The sequence below is a fragment of the Mustela nivalis genome, assembly GCF_964662115.1.
Source record: "Mustela nivalis genome assembly, chromosome: 7".
NCBI classification, from domain to species: Eukaryota; Metazoa; Chordata; class Mammalia; order Carnivora; family Mustelidae; genus Mustela; species Mustela nivalis.
In genome coordinates, this window is record NC_139026.1 from 106,389,939 (window position 1) to 106,403,216 (window position 13,278).

The 13,278-nt window shown below is 51.8% G+C and overlaps 1 long non-coding RNA gene across 1 annotated transcript; it reads left to right on the forward strand.

Annotated features, from left to right (window-relative positions):
• Positions 1-3,518: 3,518 nt before the first annotated feature.
• LOC309869045 lies at positions 3,519-12,103 on the forward strand. The gene is made up of 3 exons (XR_014313964.1): positions 3,519-3,583; positions 7,235-7,394; positions 11,796-12,103. It is a non-coding gene; the product is annotated as an uncharacterized lncRNA (long non-coding RNA).
• The last annotated feature ends 1,175 nt before the right edge of the window (positions 12,104-13,278 follow it).

Below are 13,278 nucleotides of genomic sequence, written 5' to 3' on the forward strand. Positions count from 1 at the left end.
ATGGTCTTTCTCTTCCAGATCAATCAGTTCTGCCCAGTTCATCCAAGCACCTGGAATTCTCAACACACCTAGAACCTGACCTTCCTAGGAGACCCATGCCCAAGACAGTCCTCTCCCAGCTCTGTGCCTGGCTCTTGCTCTACTCTCAGCCTACATGTGCTTTTCACTGCAGAAAAAAGTTCTCTTCATCTTTAAGTATGCAAGATGTCACCTCCTCTGAAGACCACCCTGATCTGCCCAAGCAGAACCAAACTCCCCACTACATCCCTCTATAGTCTTAAGAAATCTCTTTTTGCAGACCATACAATGATCATTTCACCCTCCTTCTCATAGTTTAGATGTCCTTCTTTATTTCCAAATTGGTAGAAATAATTGAAAAAAGAAAAAAAACAACCTTTGATACAACCCGACACCCCAAAACCAAATAATCCCATTAAAAAACAGACAGAAGACTGGAAAAGACATTTCTCCAGAGAAGACATCCAGATGCCCAAGAGACACATGAAAAGATGCTCAACATCACTTATCAGCAGGGAAATGCAAATCAAAACCACAATGAGCTATCACCTCACACCTGTCAGAATGGCTAAAACAAAAACACAAGAAACTACAAGTGTTGGTAAGGATGTAGAGAAAAAGGAACCCTCTTGCACTGCTGGTAGAAAAGCAAGATGGTGCAGTCACTGTGGAAGGCAGTATGGAGGTTCCTCAAAAAGTTAAAAATAGAACTACCTTACAATCCTGTTATTGTACTGCCTGGGATTTACCCAAAGAATACAAAAACTCTAATTCAAAAGGATACCTGCACCTATATGCTTACTGCAGCTTTATTTATAGTAGTCAAACTATGGAGGCAGTCCAAGTTCCGCCCACAGGTGAATGGGCAAAGAACATGTGGTATATCACATGCAATGGAATATTACTCAGCCATCAAAAAGAATGAAATCTTGCCATTGGCAATGACATGGATGGAGCTAGAGAGTAAAATGTTAAGCAAAATAAGTCCGTCAGAGAAAGACAAATCCCACATGATCTCACTTATATGTGAAATCTAAGAGACAAAAACGAGCAGAAGAATAAAAAAAGAGAGAGACAAAGCAAGAAACAGACTCTTAACTATAGAGAATAAACTGCTAGTTTAGCAGAGGGGAGGTGGGTGGAGGGACACAGGGCATGGGGATTGAAGAGTACACTTATCATGATAAAAAAAATAATAAAATAACAGAAAAGAAAAAAAAAACCCTTTTATCTTTTCCTTTCCTTTATGATTGGCCCTTGCCTCCTTCTTCCTCTATCTTCAACTTTTCACTCCCTCACTTCCCCCACCCTATCTCCATAAAGATCAGAACCCCCCAAGAGAATGGAACGATTAGAGTAGAAAAAGGGGGCATGGTCAAATGAGTGGTGGCAAACCAGTCTGGTTCCAGTTTCTCTTCCTCCACACTGGCAGTTCTGCTTCCAGGGAATCCAAGCTTGGCAAAGGCAAAACACAGTCCATCTGAATCATAGGAGGTTGGAAAAGGCAAAGTGAGATGGAGAAACCAAGGCAGAATGAGATCAGTAGCTGGCTCAGGCTGCAAAAGCAGGAGAGAAGCTGATATTAGGAACAGAATAAAAAATACTGATTCACAAACCACAGCAAAACTCTGTTGCCAAACAAATGCCCTGTTGTAGTCGCAGAAGGTGGGCGGTGGATGTCCTGATTTACAACCTGTTGCAGAGCTTAAAGAACTCTCAGGTCATCTTTATCTATACAAAAATAACAACAGAAAGACACCCCCCCCCCCCCCCCCCCCGTCCCCAGTGCTCTGTAGTTTTCAAAGCAATTATTTACACATTATTCCATTTAATTATGATGTGTCAGAGCTGGAGAGGTCTTTAGGAGGTCAGTTTAATCCCTCAGGCTGAAGCAAATGAAGACTAAACCAGCAAGTGACTTGCCCAAGGTCACACCCCTGAGTTATCAGCAGAGTGCAATGCTCTTTTTAACACACCATACTTTTCACACCCAGAAGAATCCAGTTCTCCAATGTTCTCCAGGATTCAGAGGTCTCTACTGGTTTCGTTTTGCTTGGGTTTCGAAGCCCCTTAAATGAAGGGGTGTGGTGCCTACAATAGCTTTACAAGATTCCCAGGCAGAGGCTCGACAGCCTCTCTCTCAACCCTTCTCACAATTTGCTGCCACATGAGCTAACATGGTCTTCACAGTGCTGTATCCTTATTACCAGGAGTGCCTAAGCTATTAACTCACTAGTAACAGGTGCCAAATTGCCTCTCCTTTTGCACAAGATGTTCATTTACAATCAAATTGCACATAAATCCCTCCAGTCCCTGCTCATTTCCCTCTGCCCTCATCCTTTTTTGTCTTTTTTTTTTTTTTTCTCCTCAGTACTCCCAATCCTGTCTGCTGAGAGTCTCTGAGATGATGTGTGGGGAGAGAAGGCTGGGAGCACTAGAAGGACACAGGGCCACTGGGCTTCCTCTACCCCCAGCACACAGGCTCCAGGAGGGGACTATAGGAATGGCCTGGTGGAAGCACTCTGAGAACAAGGACGCCCCTTAAGGACTCTTCTAGAATAACTCCCTCATCTTACAGATAAGGAAACCGAGGCTGGGCGTACAGACACGCCTTGCCCAAGCAATTAGGGAAACCGAGCTAGGAGAACACCCCGCCCTCCCAGACCACTTCACTTCCTCCACCTCTGCTTTTGGCATTGCCAATGAGGGCCTTGGAGCTTAGGGAGTAGGGGGATGATCTAAGATCACATAGCTATTAAGTGCGGGGTCCAAGAGCAGAAGCACAGTGAGATATGGGCGAGAAGCAACCAAGGGAAGGAAAGCAGACCATCGGGCGTTTCCCAGGTTAAGGCGGGTATGCCGCACAACTCCAGGGGGCACTGTTCCTACTGCATTCCATGCATCCTCTGGCCCCCGCGTGCCCTGCTGAGCAGGGGGACAGAGGATGCAGTGGAGAGAGGGCAGGTGTCCTGGCCCTCCTGGAAACCGGCTCCTAGGGGCCTGCCACCTTGGGGGCTTCCGACCCACCGTGGAGGTGCCTGGGGCTCCCAAGCACTGCCCGCGGCCCCTTCTCTGGGGAGCCGGGGACAGGGTCCGAATGCCTTTCCCCATTCAGTGGGATTATCCCTTTTGAATTGTTTAAAAAAAAAAAAAAAAAGCTGCAGCTAGCGAACCCTGCCTGACAACACCGAAGGAATTTTTCCCAGGGATCGGCCGAAAGCTGACTCACATTTAAAGACTTGCCCAAAGTGGTCATGCCCCTCTGAGCAAATACCACAGGCATGTAAAACCTCGCTCCCCACGGCCTCCCGGCGGAGAGGACTCCCCGCGCGGCCGCCCTGCCCGGCCCCCGATTGGACGAGCGCCGCGCCGCTTAGGCGGGCGCAGCCAATGGGAGCACCGCCTAGCCGGGCGCAGCCAATGGGAGCGCCGCCTCGCCGGGTTGCTATCCTGGCGGTACCCGGGTCCGCAAAGGGAGGCGCGGGCGGGTAGCTGTCACTGCTTGTTTCCTGTCCCGGAGGCGGGGGTGCAGCGGGTGGGAGGCCCTGGCTGTTTGTTTAGGCAGGTAAGGCCTGGGAGGGAAGTAAAAAAAGAAAGGGCTGAGCCGCCTACACGGGAGGCTGCCTCAGGGCCTTTGAGCTCCAAGTTTCCATTCCAGAATGTGAGCCGCCCCGGAGCTGGCTGCGCAAAGCGCGAGGGGTCGGCCGTTTCGCAGGCAGCTCCCGCCAGCCCCGCCGCGTGCAGGCTGCTTCGGGTCTCCAGCACCCCAGCCAGGGCCCGGCTGCCCCCGCCTGCGGGCGCCAGGGACCCTAGAACCGGACTAGCGCAAGAGGGGTTGCAAGGAGGGATCTCACCCTGATCGCGGGGAGGTGGACGTGCGGTCAGGACTAGGTCTCACTCAGCTGCAGCTCTTGTCTTTTATCTTCAACAGGGGAGGTTGGGGCCGGATCCTTTGTGAAGTCCTTGGCCCCGAGGTTCTGGAAATGTTCTCAACACCAAGGGAGGAACTTTGGCTCTTCGTTCCTCTGTCCCGAGCGGTTTTCCACCTAGCAGCCGCAGAGCTTTTCTTGATATGTGAACGGACTCCTGAGCTTCCCCTCCCCAGCAACCTTTTCAGGATCCGCAATCAGGTCTTATTCCCCTCAGTCTCTCCTTGACTGCTAGCAACGCCCACTGCGTGCCCCAGTTCTTTCCGACCCCAGGCATTTGCACGTGCCATTCCTCTGACCTGCCACCCCAGCCTCGCTCTTGGCCAGCTCCCAGCTCATCCTCAGGGCTCAGAATAAATGGTGCTTTCTTAGCCCTCCCTGCACCCTGATCTGCTGCCTCCCATGGCACCCTGTGGTTTGCCATCACAGCACATATCCCAAACCGTAATTTTGTAAGTTTATGTGTATTTATTTGCTTAATGTCTCCTCTGCTAGAAAGGACAGAAGCCACTTCTGTTTTGTACCTAGCGTAGTCCCTGGCACTCAATAAATACTAGGTTGAATTCGTTAAAAAAATGTATCTTCGGGAGTAAAGAATCATTGTACTCATTTAACAGATGAGGGTTGTAGAAACTCAGGCAAGTGAGGTAACTTACCTACATTCAAATGGGTGAAAATGTTCAACCTGTCTCTGGCTTTCTGCTTGTGTTAGGCAATTGTACTATAAAATTACAGGCCTTCTGAGAGGTGACACGTAAATGCTAGAACAGATGGCTCTGGCACTTTGGGTGCCGTGGCTTTGCTTCTGCTGCCCAGGACTCTTCCAGCCCAGTGCAAGTACTGTTCGCTTACTCATTCAACAAATATTTATGGAGCACCTATTAGGAGCCCAGCAGCACGATGGTAAGCAGGAGAGTCCCCTTCAGAGCTTACTGGTGAGGGTGTATCTAGACACCACGGCTACAGTCCTGTCTACCCACAGGCAGAATCAGGTCTGGGAGCCAACCATCAGTATTTTAAAGGAGAGAGGTGCTGAAGCAGGGAAGCATTATCGATGGCGAGAGATTTTTCTTTTCTGGATACTATTCCCTTAGCTGTGATCTAAAAGCTGGCTCTGCCATCAGCTCCACCCAGCGCCCCTCCTCACAGACACACACGCACACTTGCACACTCGCCTGCCTCCACCACCACCACTGACCAGTGGCTGAGTCAAAATGACATAAAGGGGAAGGGCCAAATCCCAGCTCCCCCTTGAGAGCCAAGCTGTGTGATCTCTGGAGACTCACTGCCCTTCCAACCCCAGGCTCCTCATCTGGCCCGAATACTTCCCAGCAAGGAAACATCCATGAAATGAACTGCTCTGTTACTTTAGTCCATCACTTCTTCAGCATACATATACTGATCATCTGCTGGGCTCTGGGCACACTGTCCAGCCCTGGGACTACAGTAAGGAGCAAAACTAGCTGTGGCCTCTGTCCACAGAGAGCTTACGGTCCAATGGGGGAAAGGCACATATGATCATCAATCAGTTCAATTAAACAGCGGCTGAACAGTCACCAGACAATGTAATTAAAAGCTGAACTGAGTCCTAACGCATGGTCACATCAGTGTGCAAAAATCCTGCTGCAGGAAGGCTCTTGCACATTCCAGAAAGCGGAGAAAGCCAGCATGGCTGCAGGGGAGAGAGGAGAGAGGGGAGAGAGGGGAAGAGGGCCAAGGTGCTGTGTGCAGGGCGGCGGGGGGGGGGGGGTGGGGGGGAGTGTCAGTGTGATCTGAGAGCTAGGGGAAGCCACTGGAAGACTTTAAGATGAGGATTTTATGTTCCAGTTTTTATTTTAAAAATATTCCTTGGTGAGGCAAGGGGAGAGGAAGAGACAGGGCAAAAGTGAGAGATCGGCCAGGAGGTAAGGGACGATGGGGACATGGTTATGGTGACAGCAGTGGAGAAGAGAAGGGCTGTCGGACCGAAGAGAATTCATCAGTCTTCATCTATCTTAAAAGCCGGGTTTCTTAATTTTTTCAAATTTTCTCCCAGAAAAATGTGCAGCATGTCAGATTGTAAAACCCAGTCCTTCTCGTACTCGCTAACATGGCAGCAGACTCAGTCAACATTCTCTTGTAACTTCTGGTTCGTGCGGGCGTATGGACACCTGCCCTGGACCCTGGGGCTGTGAGTCCTGTCAGGTCTGCCCAGTGTCTTTCACTCGCCCTTCCCACGAGTCAGCCATTGAACGTCGTCCCTCCTGTGGGCCATCATTCCCTTAACCCAGCTGGCAGGGCAGGGCTGGTCCTGGTCCTGGGGCACCCTTGTGTAACCAGTGGAGCTTCAGAGCCTGCAGTGTGGACTCCTTGAGGGTGAAGCTGGTGGGGAAGGGCGTGGTGAGCAGGCCATTTTCCCATTTTCCCAGTAGGCCCCTTTGGATACAGACCCATTTCACATGAGTCCCGCCAGTCACAGCTTGGGGCCACCAGCCAACCTTGCCTCCCTCTGGTTGGTTATTCCTGTGAGCCCTAAAAATGCCCTGACCTGTTTCACTTTCAGTTGTAGTGTGCGCACGCACACGCACCACACACACACACACGCGCGCGCGTGCTTCAGGCTGTGGTGTTTCCACTGAAGAGGGAATGCATCATTTGCTCCTTGTGGTTAACCCCATAGTGTATAAGCCTTGTCTACACGAGAAAATGTGTTCTTGAGTATTTTGCAAGCTGCCCTCCTTGACGCAATCCAGCATTTTCGCTGTACCCTTCCACTGATCCCTGAAGAGATGGGCCTCCACCTGAAAAGGCAGATCTTTAGGGAGCTCTGAGCCACAGGGCTCCTTTGGCTGGTTCTCCACGGTAGAAACCCCAGGGGCTCCTCAATATGCCCCCCAGAAGCTTCCCACTGGAGAAAGTCCCAGCTTTCCCCACCGCCTTGTCTTCCACGGCCTCTGGACCCGGCTGTCCTCTGTCCCAGGGCGATCTAGGTAAGAAGATGTAGATAGCTCTGGCTGCCCAGTCATCCCTCTAGGAGCCTCTCTGCCTGGAGTGCGTGTGGCAGGGTGGTGCGTCCCCTTATCTATAAAGACAATGCTTGTTCAGAGCCCCGAGACTGGGACAGCAGCCACTTACCAACACTCAAGTGTGGCCAAGCCTGTTGGCCTGGCTCGGGTTTGATGCCCAGGAGAAAGCAGGGTATCTCAGGGGTCTATCTCTGGGCTGTCTACCAGTTCCTAAAGCAATTAGCAGAAGGGCCTGGCCCTCCCCAGCTTCCATTCATTCTTTCTCTTTTATTCATTCACCAGACTAAGAGGAGTTACCCGAGGGCAGGGATCATGTCATATTCATCCATGAATTCCCACCCCTGAGCCCAAGCCTGGCACCAGAGATACTCTTCAGTGAATGAGCCCATTCAGTGATCACGCAAAGTGTGGGCGAGCTCCACCCCCTGAGGATCCACACCAGGTAGGGGCCACACAGGTGGGGTGCAGTTCCTTGTCTTCCAGGAACTCGCAGTCTGGGTGGGGAGACAGTCGTCCCACAATGATTTATTCCGCTTAACCGTGGGCTGGGGCTGGAGTAGGCCCTCCTGGGAAATGAGTGAACAGGCCCCCATACCAAAAATAAGTGTCCCACCCCTCCGAGCATGGATGTTGGGTTTTTCTACCGCCATCGTTCAAGGCCCCAGGTCGGGCAGGGTCTTAGCTCTTCCCAGCTTTGATGGCCCCGCTGCCTCCCTGGCATCCCAGGGCGCATGTCAGGATTCTGTTTCCTGGCCGCTAGTGGACAGGCAGGTGGGGCTGCTTTAGTTCCGGGCTCCGGAGGGTCAGATCCAAGTTGCAATCCAGTTCCCGCTGCTCCCTGTCCAGAGTGGCACACACACTCGTAAACCCACCGGAGCCTCAGTTTCTCAGTCTACACGGATGACGGCAAGCACCCACGAGCATCTATCCCGTGCTGGCCTCCCTGCTCTAACTTTTCCAGTCTTCCGGCACCAGGGACCTCCACTTGACAGAGAGGAGAGTGACGCGCAGAGGCAGGAGGGGGAATGCAACCCAGGGAAGCAGTCCTTGCAGGCCCGGCTTTGTCCGGCCAGGCTGCTCTCAGCCCCTCTTTCCAGGCGCCCGCGTGGAGCGCGGCGCATGCCAGTTGCACCGGAGCTGAGCACGTCTCCTGGCTTCACCGCCTTTCCAGAAACACGGGTCCTTCTGTCTGTTTCTCCAGGCCGAGACCTCAAGTCCAAGCCCCGGGCTCCAGGCGTGTCCTGACTCTCCACCCCGCTGGGCTGCCCCTCAGAGAAATTTCCCTGAACTCACCCTCCTCTTTCCTGGGCACGCAGCTCAGGTCAACGGCAGGTCCTCTGACCCATCCCCGGCAGCACTCCCCGGTTCCAGGCCTGCCCCCGCAGTCACTCAGCCTCAATGGACTCCCGCTGTTTTCTCATCTCCAGGCTCTCTCACGCAGCTTCCTTTACCCCTTTCATCCCTGCCCCCTACTCCGCTCCCACATCCTGCCCTGGGGCCCTCTCCCTGGCCCCAAGAAGTCTGTCTGGGTATTGTTCTCCACTCCCAGCATTAGCATTCTCAAGGCCTGCATTTGCATTTTGATGGCTCCTGTCCCAGCTAGACAGGGGTACACTTTGATGCATATATATTTTGGAGAGGAGAGCTTTCTCCTGCACAGCGTCTAATTTTCCACTTTGATTCAAGTGCATTCTTTGGTTCGGGCCTGATTTACTCTGGGCCAAGACACACTTGAGCCAGCACCTTTAGGCTATGCTCAGGCCTATAAGATAACGGAAGGATTTTGCCTTGTGGGAGCTCCAGGGAACAGAAGTCTCACTTCCCACGCCTCCCGCTTCTGCTCGGAACATCAAAGCTTCCTGCCAGCTCGCATCTGCAACCAGTGTTCTTCCCTCCCAGGCTCAAGAGCCTTGCCCCCCACCCCCACACCTCTCCGCCCCCCACCCCCCAGCATTCCCGGGCACAACAGCTAAGGCCAGAGATTGGGGTTCGCTGTTGCCCACCCCTGGCTGAGATAGAGCCAAGCCTTGGGCCTTGATCTGAGGGAAAGTCACCTTAAGTAGGTGAGGAGGATGGGGTACTGAAGCCACCCAGGTAGCCTAGGATATAACCCTGGATGTCCCTGTTTATAACCTGAAGACCTGGAGGGTCTTAATGCAGGGACAAAGTGACCACATGGGGCCCAGGATGGTGGGGCTTTTAGATCGTACATGCCTGTGGGCCGCTGGGGTTCAGCCAGAATTAGAACAGCCAAGTGCCAAGCAACAGAGAGAAAGGAATGTCTTGCCAGGTCTCCAGGGGTTTCGGGGCCACATTTTACAGAGGTTTAGGGAATTGTGGTTTGCACGGCACGGCTTCCTAGGGTTTCATCCCAACTTCAGAGTGATTTATGATTCCTGTTCCATTGAGCAGCTCTCCACATTCATTTCCACCTACAGCTGAGTTCTTTCAAATAACATCTTACACGGGTGGTGTGGGGGTGGATAATGAGGCACTTCAGGGTGGGGAAGTGGAGGCAGACATCAGGGAGGGCTGGAGTTGGAGTCTTGGAGGCTTTGGGCTCCTGGGTGGCAGGGCTGACAGGGCAGCAGCAAAAGAGACGGAGAAAGTCTGGATTCCCCCCAGTTCAGTGAGCGTTCAGCTAACGTCGCTTCAGAGGGTTCTATATTCCTGTGCTCTGTGCTGATGACCGAGGTCGTTGCAAAATCAAATAGAAGTGGGTCAGTTAAATCTCGAGGAATTTCTGTTCTCGTGGGAGAGACATAAAGGCCTCATGATAACCACGACTGCCTGCCCATCGCTTGCTCGTGGAGGGCGTTTTAACTCCAGGAGCATTTCTAACTTTCGTAGCAGTTAGCAGTGTTCTGTTGCCCATTTTCGGATGGGAAAAAGAAAGGTTCCTGTAAAAGGGTCCAAGGTCACACCCCTAGGAAGTTGCAGAAACAGCAGCGTTCGAACGTCGCAGCCCAAACTCCTTCCCTGGTATCAAAAGGCAAGGCAAAGCAAAACCCCCAAACCCGAGGACATGAAACAGCCAAGGGTTCTGAGAATTCAGGGAGAGAGGAGCCACATCCAGCTGTGGGCACAGGGACTAGCTCCAGATAAGACAAGACACCTGCTCCTTCTCGAGCTCCATTCTCAAGAGAGGTCAGAGTCCCTAGAGAGAGATGTCTGGGAGGGCGCAGGGAGTAGAAGCCCTGAGATGCACTGGGGCGGGGGGGCGGGGAGATAGGGAGTCATCCTGGGATGCAGGATCTGAGAAGAAAAGAGCAGAGAATGGAGTGGCACTGAAACGCAGAGTGCTCTGCAACATCTGGAGATACTCTATAGGTGTTAGGAGACCCAGGAAGATTTTTGAGTAAGATAATGATGCAACAAAAGACATATTGAGGAAGAGAGAGAACTCAAGAAGACTTAGCTATAGGAAGATAATAAAATGTCAGACATCGGGACAGGGAGCATCTGGGTGGCTCGGTCAGTTAAGCATCTGACTTGTGCTCACTCAGGTCATGATCTCAAGGTCCTGGGATTGAGCTCTGAGCTCCAGTTTGGACCCCCTGCTCAACGGAGAGTCTGCTTCTCCTTCTCCCTATGTCCCTTCCCCTGATCCTGCCAGCTCACTCATTCACTGTCTCTCAAATGAATAAATAAAATCTTTTTTTAAAAAAAAATATCACAGGGGATTCTGGCCACTGAAATCCAAGCAAGGGACAAAGAGATCCTAGGCACAGTCGCCTGAGAATGGCAAGGTAGTATTAAGCATGGGAAATGATTTGGAGATGGGAATAGAGACCCCTAGCATGAAGGGGGTGGGGGAGGGAGCCAGAGAGACAGGTTTGGAAACCCTAGGAACAGATCTAAGCAGCAGTGCTAACTGAAGACAAGAGAGAGGTAGGGATCAAATCCAGACTCAAAGGTCAGAATGGGGAAGGGGAGAAGCAAAGGGGACAGAAAATAGTGCTGGGACACCAGGTGAGGACGAAGGGAAATTCGCAGGTGGCTGTCTGTGTCAAGTGTGCATTCTCCTCTCTGTCCACGTCATGCCTGGCAGATCAGCGGGGTGGCTTCTGGCCCAGCCACCTGGCCTGGTGCTCTGTAGGCAGCAGTGTTTTCTTTTATAAAGGTGGGTCACAGTGCAACCCTCCACAATTCCCGTAAAAAGCAGAGCGCATGGCATGTGCTCAGGAAATGGCAGCACTCATTGTTATAGCTATCGTTGACTTATGTTATTCTTTCCCAAGTTTAGGAATTCTAGAGATCAGGGACCAGGTCTTTGTATTTACCTTAATCATCTGCTCAACCCCAGGCATACTAGAGTCCCTGTTTCCTGACTCCTGGGAAAGTAGGATGGGTGAACTCTCCCATCGATTTGTTTCTTGCTGCACCAACCATTTATCCCTTGTTGGTGTTTCACTATCATTAACTATTAGGCAAGAAGACACTGGAGAGTCAAGAAGAAGGACTTTTGGAGGTTCTGAACTCTGGACCTTTCCAACCATGCTTCGGTTTCTCTGTATAGAATGTCTCGAATTTCCTTTTATGGGGCAGTGGACTAAGACCAGCCCAGGGACGTGGTTGGTTCCAAGGCTGGGTTCAGAGTGGGGTAGTGGGGAATTATGGCTGCCAACTGCACGCTTTCAGACAATGTTTCTGGACTTGTATGATCTCACTTGATGAGGGGTGGGTGGGAGAAGCTTGGAGCAACAAAGATAGGCATGGTCACATGAGCACACCCATGATCCTCCAGAAGGGGTGTGGGGGACACAGATGCCAGGTGGGACCAAGGCCTCAGGAGGGCTTGGCCATGTTTGAACCTGAATCCAAGGTGTTTTTTTTCCCTTAGACTCTAGGTAAAGCAGTGCCTTCCATGTGTCTGGTCAAAGGACTTTCAGAAGGATTCCTTCCCTCTCATCAACACATCGTGGCCTGTCCTTGCCAAAGCAGCTCAAGGAGTCTTCGCCCTGGGACCCAATTATTAAAATCCCCTGTCCACTCCTGGCCGGCTTTGTTGCTTGTATTGGTTTGGGTGAGGGGCAGAGGGAGGGGGAGCGGTGAAAGGCGAGGAAGTGTTTGAAAGCGAGGCCTCCTCTTGTCTTGGCTGTCCCAGGCTTTGATAATGCCAGCGGCTGAGACAGCTACTGAACTCTTGGGCCCGCCTCTCCCAGAGCTGGCGGCTTGGCTTTCATCTCTGTTTGTGGCCAAGGACAGGGACGTGGGGGCCAGCACCCAGCCTGGCTAATGAGTAATTGGGAGCCTCGTCTGTGTGTGCTTCTGCGACATGCACTGGGGTGACCTTGAGATTGCCAGGGCACCCCTGATCCATCCTGAAGCCGAGGCCAAGGCCGGGGGTGAGGGGTGGGGGGTGGGGGACTAGTTCCCCTCTGTCACCGCCACCGCCATCCCCAGTGGAGTCCAGGCTTGTACTCCCACCCCCTATCTTCACCTGAATGGCCAGGTTTGAACGATTTAAGAAAGCTGTTACAAAGGTGTTTGTCCTCTATGGTGCATCTCTGGCCTCCGTTTTGACCTCCAGCTGCACTCCTTCTAGTGACTCCCTCCCCTGCAGACGCTGAGGGCTTGTCTGAGCCCCTCCAGGTCAATGAAAAAGTCATGGCGAGGTCAGGAGCACACCTGTGCGACGGGCTCCATCAGTGCCATCTTCTTCCTCGGGTCAGAGAGCTTCCTTCCTTTCTCTGTAAGGGCTTTCAATGACTGTCCAGTACGATCCGTGCCCTTTAAGGGTGTTCCACGGACTTTCCACCCTGTGTCTTTGCTTCTTCCTCCTTATCCTCGGCGTAAAGTTCACATACCTGTTTTGAGGGAGAATCTCTTCGGGCATGTCTGTCCCTTGCTTGCACCTATGGGGCCCTGGGCCACTTACCTAACTTCTCAGAGCCTCTGTTATTTTCCCTCCTCTGTACAAAGGGGCCTGCAGCACTCCCTCAACAGGCTGCAGGGGAACTGTAACAAGATGGCAGATGTCAAATGCTAGACAACAAAAAGATATTAATTCTCTGTTTCGGAGCCACATGTCCGTCCTCCTCCCCATTAGGAAGTCCGCTCTCCCCACCAGAGTGAACTCAGTAGCATGAAATACTTGAAAAATGTTTTCCAAATGAATGAATGAATACATGAATAAATGCATTGCTAATGGCAGCAAATATATGTGGACATCTGTTCTCTGAGAATAAATCAGTTCAATGATTATGGAATGTCACAGTGTTGGAAGGAGTTGTACCAAGCACATGCAAACCATGCCGTAGAACAATTAAGCCGGGCCTAGAATAGAGCGAGGCTTTTGTCTTTTATTTTGGGTTCGTTTTTAG